At 44.2% G+C, this 13,358-nt stretch overlaps 1 protein-coding gene across 2 annotated transcripts in view; it reads right to left on the reverse strand.

Moving 5' to 3' along the window:
- The window catches only part of LOC120061423 (protein NDRG3-like), a 58,347-nt gene extending 46,515 nt beyond the window's left edge, over positions 1-11,832 (reverse strand). For both annotated transcript variants that reach the window (XM_039011220.1, XM_039011219.1), the window contains exon 1: positions 11,712-11,832. The gene's annotated coding sequence lies outside the window, so the exon portion shown is untranslated. The remainder of the gene's footprint in view (positions 1-11,711) is intronic.
- Between the last annotated feature and the right edge of the window lie 1,526 nt (positions 11,833-13,358).

Consider the following 13,358-nt stretch of genomic DNA (forward strand, 5'->3'; position numbering starts at 1 on the left):
ATACAGCCATACAGAGACACAGACATGCAGCGATAGAGATACACATACAGCCATACAGAGAAACAGACATGCAGCGATAGAGATACACATACAGCCATACAGAGACACAGACATGCAGCGATAGAGATACACATACAGCCATACAGAGATACACAGACATGCAGCGATAGAGATACACATACAGCCATACAGCGATACACAGACATGCAGCGATAGAGATACACATACAGCCATACAGCGATACACAGACATGCAGCGATAGAGAAACACATACAGCCATACAGCGATACACATACATGCAGCGATAGAGATACACATACAGCCATACAGAGACACAGACATGCAGCGATAGAGATACACATACAGCCATACAGACATGCAGCGATAGAGATACACATACAGCCATACAGAGATACACAGACATGCAGCGATAGAGATACACATACAGCCATACAGTGAAACAGACATGCAGCGATAGAGATACACATACAGCCATACAGAGACACAGACATGCAGCGATAGAGATACACATACAGCCATACAGAGAAACAGACATGCAGCGATAGAGATACACATACAGCCATACAGAGACACAGACATGCAGCGATAGAGATACACATACAGCCATACAGAGAAACAGACATGCAGCGATAGAGATACACATACAGCCATACAGAGAAACAGACATGCAGCGATAGAGATACACATACAGCCATACAGAGAAACAGACATGCAGCGATAGAGATACACATACAGCCATACAGAGACACAGACATTCAGCGATAGAGATACACATACAGCCATACAGAGAAACAGACATGCAGCGATAGAGATACACATACAGCCATACAGCGATACACAGACATGCAGCGATAGAGATACACATACAGCCATACAGAGATACACAGACATGCAGCGATAGAGATACACATACAGCCATACAGAGACACAGACATGCAGATCTGATTAGTCTTATTGAGAGACATAGATCATGGCAACTCCTAACCCGATTTCTCAGACAGAGAGCCATGGCCCAGCTCCCCCAATTCCCCCCACCCACCCAGCGCAACATCTGCCCGAACGGAACCTAAGTTGCCATGGTGACCAATCTTCGTCATCAGGTGCGAGAAGAGATATCATTGGTTATCCCCATTCCCCAACCACACAATTAAAATATTAAGGACCTGCCTGTATTCATCGAAAAAGGGAAATGAAGATGAACCGAAATGATAAAAGATGGGACGGAAAAACGGGAGAGAAGCAAATACAAGATATATACACTGAGTGTACAAAATGTTAACAACATCTGCTCTTTCCATGACAGACTGACCAGGTGACATCTATTATCCCTTATTGATGTCACTTGATGAATCCACTTCAAAAATCAGTGTAGATGAAGGGGAAGAGAGAGGTTAAAGAAGGATTTTTAACCCTTGAAACATTTGAGATATGGATTGTGTATGTGTGGCATTGAGGGCGAGACAAAAGATTTAAGTGCCTTTGAACGGGGTTTGGTAGTAGGTGCCAGGCACAGCGGTTTGTGTCAAGAACTGCCACGCTGCTACATTCTTCACCCTAAACAGTTCCCGTGTGTATCAAAAATGCTTCACCATCCAAAGGACGTCCATCCAACTTGACACAACGTTGACCAGCATCCCTGTGGAACCCTTTCAGGGGGGGGGGGTGCAACTCAATATTAGGAAGAGGTCCTTAAATGTTTTGTACACTCAGTGTAGGTGGCAGTGTATTTATTATGGACCCACATTAGCTGCTGTCTACTCTTCCTGGGGTCCAGCAACATAAAGGCAGTTATAGTTTTTTAAACATTACAATACATTAAGTGTGTGCCCTCAGGCCCGTACTCTACTACCACATATCTACAACACAAAATCCATGTGTACGTGTGTATAGTGCGTATAGTGCGTATGTTATCATGTGTATGTATGCATGAGTCTGTGCCTATCTGTAGCTTCACGGTCCCCGCTGTTCCATAAGGTGTATTTAAAACATTAAATTAAATTTTACTGCTTGCATGAGTTACTTGATGTGGAATAGAGTTCCATGTAGTCATGGCTCTATGTAGTACTGTGCGCCTCTCATAGTCTGTTCTGGACTTGGGGACTGTGAAGAGACTTATGGTGGCATGTCTTGTGGGGTACGCATGAGTGTCGGATCTGTGTGCCAGTAGTTCAGACAGACAGCTCTGTGCATTCAACATGTCAATACCCCTTACAAATACAAGCAGTGATGAAGTCAATCTCTCCTCCACTTTGAGCCAGGAGAGATTGACATGCATATTACTCATGTTAGCGCTCTGTGTACATCCAAGGGCCAGTCGCGCTGCCCTGTTCTGAGCCAATTGCAATTTTCTTAAGTCCCTCTGTGGCACCTGACCACACGACTGAACAGTAGTCCAGGTGCAACAAACCTAGGACCTGCCTTGTTGATAGTGCTGTTAAGAAAGCAGAGTAGCGTTTTATTATGGACAGACTTCTCCACATCCTAGCTACTGTTGTATGGATATGTTTTGACCATGACAGTTTCCAATCCAGGGTTAGTCCAAGCAGTTTAGTCTCCTCAACTTGCTCAATTACAATTCAAGATTTAGTTGAGGTTTAGTGGATGCTTTGTCCCAAATACAATGCTTTTAGTTTTTGAAATATTTAGGACTAACTTATTCCTTGCCACCCATTCTGAAACGAACTGCAGCTCTTCGTTAAGTGCTGCAGTCATTTCAGTCCCTGTGGTAGCTAACATGTATAGTGTTGAGTCATCCGCATGGATAGACACACTGGCTTTACTCAAAGGCATGTTGTTAGTAAAGATTGAAAAATGTAAAAGGGGCTTAGACAGCTGCCCTGCGGAATTCCTGACTTTACCTGGATTTTGTTGGAGAGGTTTCCATTAAAAGAACACGCTCTGTGTTCTGTTAGACATGTAACTCTTTATCCACAATATAGCAGGAGGTGTTAAGCTATAACACATATGTTTGTCTAGCAACAGACTATGATCGATAATATCAAAAGCCACACTGAAATCTAACAAAGCAGCCCCCACAATCTTGGAGGTAGCTGAGGGGAGGACGACTCATAATAATATCTGGAACGGAGTGAATGGAATGGCATCAGATACCATGTGTTTGATACCATTCCACTCAAGCCATTACCACAAGCCCGTCCTCCCCAATTAAGGTGCCACCAACCTCCTATGATAGATGGAGGAAGAGGGCAAGTAACGTGCAGCAGGTGGTTGTAGCTCTGGGAGCTGGGCGTGGCTCTGGGAGCTGGGCGTGGCTCTGGGAGCTGGGCGTGGCTCTGGGAGCTGCTGGAGTAATCTGGGAGCCTAATCACAGGGCTGATGGTCTCTGTCACACTGCCCTGCAGGCCTGGGCAGCAGACAGGCCACAGGGAGAACAGAGTCCGGGAGCGGTGGAGGGACAGCACCACTCTGGCCATGCTAGTGGGTAATTACCTCTCTTCACTGGACCCAGCATGTGCAGTCAAAGCCCATGAGAACTTCTCTCCTGAACCACTGGCAGTCTGCATCTGTGCTTAGAATAAAAAATGAAAAAAAAAAAACTGTGACAGAGGGGCCCAGGGGACAGTACAGGCTTAGGTTTCAGATCCTTGGGTTAGGGGACCCGGTCCAGTGACCCCCAAAAATGTTCAGCAGTCTGGGCATTTGTCAGACCAGTCCGACTGTTCCATTGCACATTTGGGGTAAGTTTGTGGCACACTATGCCAAAAACACAAGGGAATAAAGATGGGCTGCCAATAACTAGTCCAACTGGCAGTCTAGCTGCCACTGCATGACTGGCAACAGATGCAAGCACCAGAGCCCCTGCGGTTAGGGCATCACAGATTTACTCTAACTTTTCTCATTTCCTTATCCTTAGAGCATCTTCCATTGACATCATTATAAAATGCTGGCAGGGGGTTATATTTCTGTGGGAGATAATATGTACGTCTTCCCTGTCACCTCCTGAGTTAACGGTTTCAATTCAAACCAACTGTAATTCACTCTCATTGTCTTACGTCAGGTGACGTCACTCCTACATGACGCTTTGCTGTGCTCTCTGGTGTCTGATCCAGACAGACTAAGGAAACACACAGGCCATTTACTGATTAAACTACACACACACACACACACACACACACACACACACACACACACACACCTCTCCATGAGAATTAGTTTGACACCGCTGAGCCATTTATTCAACCTGGTTAACACTCTTCAATTGCTTCCCACTTTTCCCACATTTTAGCCTAGATAATGACACCTCACAGTAGGGGTGTGAACGTTTAAACGAAATTGGGATTGTTAACCTTTAGGAAAAAAATCCTGAACCGAAAAACTGTTTTTATTTTTTTAAATGTCACAGTGCAGTTATCACGAAACTACCACTAACAGGTTCCGATCATCATTATCATAAAAGGGAAACATTTAAATTGCAGAAAATGCCTAACGCAATAATGCTGTAACGTTAAGAGATATGCATCTTTCACATGATTTACCACGGTTATAAAGCGTCGTCGTTGTTCACAGTTGGAAAAATGGCAGAGAGTGAGAAAGGGAAGCGAAGTCCTGTATGGCCAATTGACAATACTTTGAGTAGTTAAATGAGAAGGTGGTGAAACTTTAGGAGGTGGAAATGAGCTACAGTGGCAGTACAGGTGCAATGCTTAACCATCTGAAAGAGAGGCACGGTGAGACACAAACAGACAGAGGCGATGAGGGACGGAGTGACAAAATCACAGCGTTGATTACAGAAAAGATTGCAGTTGACATGCAGCCAATGGTAGAGGATGTTGGCTTCAATGCCTGATGGCATATCTACACCAGACTACAAGATGCCATGTAAAAAAAAAAAAAAATGTGATGGTCTGGATTGAGAAATTGTACAATGATTGCTCTACAAGTACAAAGCGCAAGCTATCAAACACCATATGCGTTAACAACAGATTGTTGGCTGTATATGAACACGCTTCATACATCACTGCAGCGAGCCATCACACTGATGAGAAGTGGGATATGAAGTCCCATGTACTGACCTGAGAACATGGGGGAGGCACACAGCAGAGAACCTAAAAAAACGGCACGACCTACCATGGTTGCTGAGTGGGTGGGGGACAGCAATAAGGTGAGCACCGTCTGGTAGCCTGGACTGAGGTACATTGAACTGAATCACCCCCTACCGGTCATATGCAGGACCGTATCTGTTTTGTCAAATTCACGTCATTTTTTTTTCTTTCTTTAAACTATGAAATAAAAAAATTTGCAGTTTAAAGTTTAATACTTTTTTTTCTTTTTTTTCTCACGTTTACCTTAGAGTATCGAAACAGATTTCACAACACCAGATTTAGTCCTAGTGTGCCACGTACTTCTTGGCTAAAAAAATGAATAAATTGTTCCATGTTGGAAGCTGTCTGGGCGGAGAGAAAACACAATGGTCATACACACAACAGGCTACAAACAGATCAGTGAGTGTAAAACAGCCAGGTGACCGCCGTTCCGTCTGTCAACCACGGCTACTTAAATAGATGGACCCAGTGTAAGGCCTGATATGATATCCACACTGTCACTATACTGTATTAAAGATGCATGGAGGCCAGGGGGGAAGAGAAAGTGATGACAAAGCCCAGGGCTCTCTAGGCTCATTTATACACACACACCGAGTCTCAGCTGTGTGTGTGGGTGGTTTCCATTAACGTCGCATTGTACAGAGGGGAAGACACTAACAAAGGGAGCCTTATTTAACCCCTTTGTCTTTGAGTTTATTTCAAAAAGGAGGACTGAACTGTCATTCCACAGATGCAGCAGGTCCATGGGTATAATTGCAGGGCTGGAATTTGGAGGAGACAGAAACTCCGATGCTACACCAGTGTATCACATGTAATATTCAACAGCCTCTCTGCAGCAGTGCAGGGGATCAAATCAAATTGTATGTGTCGCATAAAATACATGTAGACTATCAGTGAAATGCTTCCTCACGGGCCCTTCCCAACAACACAGAGAGAAAAATAATACACAATAAGTAACGACAACTTGGCTATATACCCGGGTACCAGTACCGAGTCAATGTGCAGGGGTACAAGGTAATTGAGGTAGATATGTACATATAGGTAAGTGACTAGGCAACAGGATATATAAAAATAGTAGCAGCAGAGTATGTGAGGAGTCAAAAGAGTGGGTGCAAAAAGGATGAATGCAGATAGTCCGGGTAGTTATTTAGCAGTCTTATGGCTTGGGGGTAGAAGCTGTTCAGGGTCCTATTGGTACCGCTTCCCGTGCGGTAGCAGAGAGAACAGTCTATGACTTGGGTGGCTGGAGTCTGAACATTTTTAGGGGCCTTCTGACACCATCTGCTATAGAGGTTCTGGATGGCAGGGAGCTCTGCCCCAGTGATTTACTGGGCCATACGTACTACCCTCTGTAGCGCCTTGCGGTCGGATGCCAAGCAGTTCCCATACCACGCCGTGATGCAGCCAGTCAAGATGTTCTCAATGGTGCAGCTGTAGAACTTTGAGGATCTGAGGATCCATGCCAAATATTTTCAGCCTCCTGAGGGGGAAGAGGCATTGTCATGCCTTCTTCACGACTGTGTTGGTGTGTGTGGACCATGATCATTCCTTAGTGACGTGGACACTGGAAACTTGAAGCTGTTGACCAGCTCCACCACAGCTCTGACGATGTGGAGCGAGTCAAGTTCCCAGTGTCCACATCACTAAGGAATGATCAAAGGGGCGTGCGCATAGTCGTTGGCGGTCAGGCCTACCACTTGTCTCGTCAGCAAACTTTAAAGGTTTTGGAGTCATGCTCATTCACTGGAGACACTGGCTTTGTTAGGAGAATAGTTCATTCCTGGCAATACAGTAAGGAGAGGGAGAGTAGCCTGGCTAGGGGACCGTGACCAAGCAGCCAGGACAAGCCACAGGAGAGGTAATAAGGCTATCCAAACGGCAAGCAAAAACCTCTGACAGAATATTCTTTATGAGCCGTTGGGCTGGGTAACTAGCATTTGATGTTAGCTCCTTCCTTTGCGCTGCTTTGTATTCCCCACCCTCTCTACCTGAGTAACTGTGCTTACTAATACACAGCCAAGGGACCTGTTCCTCCTGGGTTATACTCAGCCAAGTTTGTGATTTAGTAAGGAAAAAATATCTAAATATAGAAATCAAATTACCATGCTCAGCCTAGATTACATGTGGGTATATTTGGAGCGTTTCAGCCATTATTTTTTTTATTTCACCTCTATTTTAGCAGGGAGTCCCATAGAGACCAATATCTATTTTACAAAGGTGCCCTGCATATAGGCCGACAATATCACGGAGCCCGTGGTAGGCAGCCAGTGCCTACCAATATCACGGAGCCCGAGCCCGAAGGCAGCCAGTGCCTTCTCTGTTCTGTGATACAACACCCGCTCAAACCAGTCTTGTTTGGGTAGCCTAATTGGTAATGCCACTGCGCAAGCTCTTTACCAGGCATCTCTGCAGTGCTGCTGCTCGGACAGTGACGGTCATGGAATTTTGTATGACGGTAATTGGCCAGCCAAATGACCACGGGCTCCGTGATAACCATTCGAATAGCAACAACAAATCATTTACACTCACATATTCTCCTTTCCTGACCGCATGCGCTGCCATAGAAATAGAATGAATATTCAATTCAAGTCAATGACAGCATAATGGGTGGACTGGTGGCCGTAGCGAGTGTACACTTAGGAGCAAAGCAGGAAGTAAAAGCAGGAAGTGTACCCATCAATATGTGCTGTGATTTGTTGATTCAACTCAACTGACATTACAAAAACTACATTCCATTGCATGAGCCATATCAGCTAACATCATTTGAATGAGCATTCAACATTACCATGGACATTATGGCATCACAATACCAGGCAGTCATTTTGAGTGTAACCATAGCTGTGTTCAAATACCCATACTAACATACTGTATACTTAATGAGTATCTACTACATACTATTACTTCATTTTAGTATACTGTAAACAAACGGTATCGTTTCAGTTGAGCATACTAGTTGCCTGTCTGCCAGAAGTTGATACTCTTGCTAGCTTGTTAGCATAACTAATGACTAGCCAGGCATTTTACGATTTTGGGTGTTTGTAAATTCAATCTGGAGTGCCAGAGTGGCTCTGGGCGTACGTAAATCCAGAGCAGTCAGATTGTCCATTCGTAAATTCAGAGCTTTTTGCTGTCAGAGCGCATACTGGACTCCTCTGGCCGAGGAGTAGGGTTGATCCGAGGGTTCTGACCTCATACTGGACTCCTCTGGCCGAGGAGTAGGGTTGATCCGAGGGTTCTGACCTCATACTGGACTCCTCTGGCCGAGGAGTAGGGTTGATCCGAGGGTTCTGACCTCATACTGGACTCCTCTGGCCGAGGAGTAGGGTTGATCCGAGGGTTCTGACCTCATACTGGACTCCTCTGGCCGAGGAGTAGGGTTGATCCGAGGGTTCTGACCTCATACTGGACTCCTCTGGCCGAGGAGTAGGGTTGATCCGAGGGTTCTGACCTCATACTGGACTCCTCTAGCCGAGGAGTAGGGTTGATCCGAGGGTTCTGACCTCATACTGGACTCCTCTAGCCGAGGAGTAGGGTTGATCCGAGGGTTCTGACCTCATACTGGACTCCTCTAGCCGAGGAGTAGGGTTGATCCGAGGGTTCTGACCTCATACTGGACTCCTCTAGCCGAGGAGTAGGGTTGATCCGAGGGTTCTGACCTCATACTGGACTCCTCTGGCCGAGGAGTAGGGTTGATCCGAGGGTTCTGACCTCATACTGGACTCCTCTGGCCGAGGAGTAGGGTTGATCCGAGGGTTCTGACCTCATACTGGACTCCTCTAGCCGAGGAGTAGGGTTGATCCGAGGGTTCTGACCTCATACTGGACTCCTCTGGCCGAGGAGTAGGGTTGATCCGAGGGTTCTGACCTCATACTGGACTCCTCTGGCCGAGGAGTAGGGTTGATCCGAGGGTTCTGACCTCATACGGGACGCTCTGGCCGAGGAGTAGGGTTGATCCGAGGGTTCTGACCTCATACGGGACGCTCTGGCCGAGGAGTAGGGTTGATCCGAGGGTTCTGACCTCACAACAGCAGCCAAGCTAACAGGCTAACGTTGGCTAGCTACTTCTAGACACAAATAAGAGAACACCTTACTCTGACCAATTTACCCGCCCTAGCAGAGCTGGTTAGGCTGCTTTCATGTTATCCAGAGTGCTGGTGACTAACTGTGCTGCTGGCAACAATTTAATCCCCCCAAAATTTGCCGACGTTTACAGACACCAGCTATATTCAACCAGGTGTTGAGCGTTCGTAAATTCATCAGTTATTCTGCGCTCTGGCACACAGACGAGAGTCCTCTGAAATCGGAGTAGATAGCCAGAATTAACAACGAATAAACCATTTAGCTAAGAATGACGTGAATAATCAAATGAATAAATGTTGGTGAGTTAGTTAGATAACTAATTAATATACTGCCTGGTAAGTTGGATGTATTAGTAGCCAACTAATGTTAGGTAACAAACTAACATACCGGTACATACTGCTGTAATGCTATGTGGTTCGTAAGGATAGCGTAGCTAACAAATTGTCAGCCAAAATTACTTTATTACATTGCTCAACAGTTCGTAATTAATTAAATCAATTAATTTGTATCTGCTCTCGTCGGACTTTGGCTGCATATTTTCCACCATTTTCTTCAAATCTGAAAACGTTGTGAAGCCACGCCCATTTCCTGAAGAATTGCATTATGGGCCCTAAAAGCACAAAAGTTGTGTCTACTGCGTGTATACTTCGTATTTTGGAGAATTTAGTACGACATCCGGGAACTTTTGGCATACTAAATATATCCATACTATGGCCAATAAGCATACTACATACTCAATTTACATAACAAATAGTATGGTTAGTATGAGTATACGAACACAGCTCATGAGTTTACCAGTCAAATCGGCAGGGTTAGAGGTTCCAAGCCCATTTTATTCATTGTTTGCTACAACACCTTTCTTGTTTCAGCAAGTGAAAACAAAAGTATTATGTTGCTAAGAGTCCATGTTATCACAGAAACAGACTCAACCGCACGAATACCTGGGCTTCCGGTCTTCAGTCGGCTGTTCGTAAATAAATGGTTATAGCGGTTATTTTACTTTCATGACGGTCTACATCACAGCTGTCAAACTCATTCCACGGAGGGCCGAGTGTCTGCTAGCATTTTTAATACGCCAGCTAGCGCCCATCCACACAGTAGCTGATGCACAATCATAAAAGATGTTGGAATTTAAGGATGATAACCTCAATCTCAACTGTGTAACGTGCAATTTCACGTGGTCCTTGCATGTAATATTGAAGTTGGTTGCTGTCATTACATTGCTTAATGACAATTATCTAAATTACAGACATCAACCAACCCCCTAGCAGTTATTAACAGGACAAAAACAAATCGAATAAACCAAAACCACATTGAATGGAACTCGGGCCCAGGGGATACAATGTTCACCATTGTTTACATACAGTAGTGGTGCCTTCTTCCCCTCCCCTCCAGCAGAACTTGGCAAAGACCTCCCCAGGGACAGCCACAGAAATAGAACCAAGGATGGAGAGAACTGTCCCGCACCACGGCTGTGCAGCAGCTGTTGTATGTAACACACAAAAACAGAAACCTGGAAAATCCAGCTCAAGTACAGTAGAGGGCTTTGCTTGTTTCAGCAGGCCTGGGGGGGGTGGGGGGGAGCATCATCTCTTGCCATTGCCAACAGAACTCAGCTGTCTTGGGAAGAGCGTAAATTCCACAGTTCCTTTATAGCAATTTCGAAGCAGTAGGGTACATTATAAAATGTACATATCGATTAACACAGCTTAAAAAGTACATCAATCCAAGGGCTGCAGATTACGTACAGGGACGAAGCACAATTCAACCCTCAATGTTAGTCTCTGGTCTCTGTCTGAACAGAACGCCATAATTTGTGTGTAGGTTTACTGTAGGGTTGCAGAGGCCATCTGGACTCCTAAACAGCTGTCACTAATCTCATGGTTTTGCTGGCCTTTGTTTGTGTTGTTAATCTCTGTATTTTGGGAATCTAGGTTAGCAACAAGAATACACAATCAAAGGGACAGCTATGTTTAAAGGGCATGGTTCTTCTGCCAAGGACTTGCTTCTTTCTCTGTAACTAAACATTGACAGTCCATCTCCCTAAAATCCCTTGCCCTGTGTTCTGATTCTTAATGTGAAATCATTCATTCAGTATCACACTAACTATACATACACACCCAAGATAGCTATAACTAACGGTTTGGGGTGACTAGTTAGCATCTCAAGTCCTGGCTAGCTAACTTTAGCTAGGATTGCACCAAATACATGCTACTCTTCCAACCACTCTCTGCTGGTCCAATGGTCGTTAACTAGCCAAGTTAAACAGTAACGTTTAGCTATTAAAACATGTGTGAAAATGTTATCAAACCAAATTAATGATAAGGATTACGCTAGGCTTCATAGATAACTAGCTTAATCAATTAACGTTGAACTAGCTAGCTACAATTAGTTAACTACCGTTAGCAGCTCGCTAACGTTGTCTAGCTAAGAACAACGCACTTTACCAAACCTTTGCTTTGGCTAAGAAAATCAGCAACTGCCATACAAATGTCTTAGCTACACACTTTATATCCGAGAATGTACCTTTTGCACCATGTTACTCACCCGTTGATTTTTGATAAAACAATGGAAATAGCAGTCGGACTGGCTGTCTCGTAGTGCTCGAACCGCTTGATACCAACAATGTACCAACTGAAACCACCACCACGCTGATCTGACACATTAAAGGCGGACCCTTCAACGTGTAAATGGTGGCCAACTCGAATGAATTTCCATTCACCGACCCTAGAGGATGACCAGTGTGAGTGATAGGAGGTATACTGTGACTTCCTTCAGCTGTGTTGCTTTGTATCTGAATCAGTTTTATTTTATAATAAAATGGATCTAAAAATGAATACTGGTATTGACCTAGCTACTTTCCCTAGACTGATTCTTGGCAATGTAAGATCGTGAATTTGCATATCATATGCTTGCTAGTCTGAATTATAATGTTCCAAGAGTAACACAACGTACAGACAACACGTAATTTAGATAAATAAAAATGTTTATTTTCATGCATGGAAATCTTAAATAATTATTTCTTAAAAAATCTCAGTCCTCTCATGACAAAATCTAATACATTAAAAAAACTGACATTGATAAGTCTGACGCTGCCAACATACAGCTGAAATATAAAATATTATTAACCATTGAAACAAACAGTAAGGGAAAAGAAATCATTCTGAAATGGGTCACATCAAACGTCAATTTGCTAGAGGGGTCACTACAGACCCTGGTTTGATTCCAGGCTGTATTACAACCGACGGTGATTGGGAGTCCCATAGGGCTGCGCACAATTGGCCCAGCGTCGTTAGGGTTTGGCTGGGGTAGGTCATCATTGTACATTAGAATTTGTTTTTAACTGACTTTTCTAGTTAAATAAATAAATGATTAGAATGTGCAATAAATTGACATTTCTGCTTAAATGGCTGTTAATTAAAATGTGGGAAGTTAGCTTAATGAGAGTAGTTGATGCGTTTACTAAAACAGCTCAAGTGCAAAACTCACCAGAAGTGAGCGGGTGGAGCGAGGTGAGCGAGGTGAGCAAAGCAGTGAAACCAACACACAGCGTGAACATCGTTGCGAATATAACTTACTGGCAGTGCAAGATTTTATAGATCTCTGGTACTTCAAATTAATGAATCCATGTCAGTTATGCTTAGTATCTGCATAGCTAATACCATCAGTAGTAAGCTAATGTTGCTAGCAACTTGGGGAATAATAATTAAATGCACCTTTTGTGCTGAAGTATAAAGTATTATTTAACCATTGAAACAAACAGTAAGGGAAAACAAATCATTCTGAAATGGGTCAGGTCAAAGTCACATGTCAATTTGGGGCTCAGAGTGGCGTGCAGTGGTCTAAGGCACTGCATCTCAGTGCTAGAGGCATCACTACAGACCCTGGTTTGATTCCAGGCTGTATCACAACCGGCCGTGATTGGGAGTCCCATAGGGTGGCGCACAATTGGCCCAGGGTCGTTAGGGTTTGGCTGGGGTAGGCCATCATTGTAAATTAGAATTTGTTCTTAACTGACTTGCCTAGTTAAATAAAATACCCATTTCACATGCAAAGATTAAGAAAATGCACAATAGAAAGAAACCAAAGTAATATTCCCGATATGGTACAAGGAAACGCAGAGGTCTGCACTTTAATTCCAATATAAAAATCTGGGTGGCACTACCATAAGGGACTCCAGAGCCTTCTCACTAC

The sequence above is a fragment of the Salvelinus namaycush genome, chromosome 16 (genome assembly GCF_016432855.1).
Source record: "Salvelinus namaycush isolate Seneca chromosome 16, SaNama_1.0, whole genome shotgun sequence".
NCBI lineage: Eukaryota > Metazoa > Chordata > Actinopteri > Salmoniformes > Salmonidae > Salvelinus > Salvelinus namaycush.